The sequence below is a fragment of the Rattus norvegicus genome, chromosome 3, assembly GCF_021556685.1.
Source record: "Rattus norvegicus strain SHRSP/BbbUtx chromosome 3, alternate assembly SHRSP_T2T, whole genome shotgun sequence".
In the NCBI taxonomy this organism is placed as follows: Eukaryota; Metazoa; Chordata; class Mammalia; order Rodentia; family Muridae; genus Rattus; species Rattus norvegicus.
Genome location: NC_141536.1, coordinates 20,265,504 through 20,267,881, shown reverse-complemented (window position 1 = coordinate 20,267,881; position 2,378 = coordinate 20,265,504). Strand labels below are relative to the sequence as shown.

Below are 2,378 nucleotides of genomic sequence, written 5' to 3'. Positions count from 1 at the left end.
TATACTATCTCATAAATCTCCAATGATATATAATATATATATATATTCATGTATATGTATATATATATATATATATGTTCAGAGTTAAACAGCCTCATAAGCTATGAGCCTATAATCAGTCTTCAACCCCGTCAGAAATCTGAGAATGGCCAAGTATCTACACACATAGGAAGCCTAAAACACCTTCTAGAACTGACAGGTTGTAGAGAGCACTCTCCACCAGCACAGTACCCTGTTAGCAACACGTGAGGGAAGACTTCAGCCTTCTGGCCCCAAATCAACTGACAGACTGTGGAAATGCAGATGAGGAAGGGCTGTTCACCCTGTCTTGGTTGGGCTTATCAGTCAACTATTCTGCATGACTTGTCCTTTTCTGGACAGTATTAGTGTGCAGATGAAACAGGCAGCTTTGTGCAGTGGCTGCCTTGCCACAAAGTATGGCATCACCTGGAGGTCGAGATGTTCAAATTCTTCATTAAATCAGGGAAAGGGAACGGTTAGGAGCAGATATGTCTCAACAAAGGATAAATAAATTTAAATCTCAAATTTTGTGGATTTCTGACGTTTTTGAAGAACATCGATCTATATAAAGTAATCTGGACTGTTGTCTCCAAATCCTAAATATTATCTTGAAAGTTTCAAGTGTCAAACTCAAGGTCATGAATTTGTTATTTGTGTCTTAAATCAGAGGTGTAATCATCTCAGATCTTTGTAATGACATCACTAGAAGGACTGACTCTAAAACTTGTACTTTTACAATTTTTCGTCAAATAAATTGTATACCAAAGCACAGATATGATGCTAGCTTAGTTACCACATGAGATTATGACTGTATAACCCTATCTACTTCCTCCCAGTTAAATAACAACCATTTCTAAATTCCTCATAAAAACCACTTCAGAATAATCCCTTTCAGCCCCCCAAAAGTCTAGGGAACTGGGACGAAGACTCTTCTGTAACTTCTTCAAGCTGTACATGGGCGTTGAGATATCCTTCTGGGTAGGGGGTAGGAATAATGAAGCACATGCTGTAGCATGTGTGTCCTGATTGGACCCGCCTGATAAAGTCTTTGAGACCAGGAGTCCAAGTAGGCACACTTCTCATCATACAACTCTCAAGACAAACGTTTAGGATTCAGATAACTTTTTATGTTTGATTCTCCTGAATCATTTTTTCAGGAGGTCTACCTCTATCAAATCAGATCAGTAGGACTCTGTGAGGTTTCCAGAGCCTAACCACACTTTGTAAAAGCACAAAGACAATACATTTGTCCCAAAATATTGTGTTACTCAGTCTGTATCCAAATAGCTTGTATCTTGTACTCTTTCCCGGACTAATAATATAACCATAAAACTCAAAGGCACACCCATTATGACGATTAAACGACTTTTTAACACACGAAGTAAGCTAAACAATGAGCCTGATACACTTTTGTACTCTATGATATCAGGAAATGAACCGAATAATCCGGTGGAGCCCACGTGAAGAGAATCTGAGCTTCCTATTCTTGAATATATCAAATTAACCGCACACCCTCGCTGGCCGTCATCAACCAGAGATATGGCTTTTAGCGGCTAACACATAAAACACATTTAAAAACTTCTCTCAATTCTAATACCAATACGCCATGTATCAAACCAGGACTTTGACTCAGGGTAGAGGGCTTTAGAGATGGACATATGTTAGGCAACAGATTTTTGTTTAACCTTAAGACAAATATCTATCTATCTATCTATCTATCTATCTATCTATCTATCTATCTATCTATCTCCATCTGTTTAGCTCTTTACCGGGAGTCACAGATTTTATTGAACCTTAATTACTACTAAGTAACATTGGATACTCTAAGTGGATCCAGGGACTAATTTGTCCCGTCCTAAGTTTCGATCCATGCATGAAAATCCCCATGTGATTCTCATAATCTCTGTACTCTCCTTTTTTTTGTTTTTTGTTTTTTTTTAGACAGCCAAATCTTTTTTTATTGGGGGAGTGGGTTTTTAGGGGGTAGGCCTGGGGCCCTCACTGCACAGCTTGTTCATTGGCACTGCCTCCAGAATCCTGTGGCTTCATCACATCTGGAAGCTCCGAGGGCTGGAGAAGGGTTCAATAAGCAGCGGTTCAACGGTGTCCTCTGCTGGAAAGGCCAGGCCCACTGTGGCTGGGGGCTGTGGCCTTGCTGTCTGACTGGTGAAGCCACATTCGCCCAGAGTTTTTCCATCATTGAGGAGCTGGTCGTCCTTGTACAGCTGCTGCTCCTCTGGCGGCCGCTTGATGATACCCTCGACGATGTACTTCAGTTCGAACACCGTGCTCGACTCCTTGGCGTCTGTAAAGATGGTGGTGGTCTTGTGGCTCCGGATCATGAGGAACACATCCAT

At 41.0% G+C, this 2,378-nt stretch overlaps 1 pseudogene; it reads right to left on the bottom strand.

The window, feature by feature from the left end:
* Nucleotides 1-2,019: 2,019 nt before the first annotated feature.
* LOC134486083 (elongin-B-like) lies at nucleotides 2,020-2,378 on the bottom strand (annotated as a pseudogene).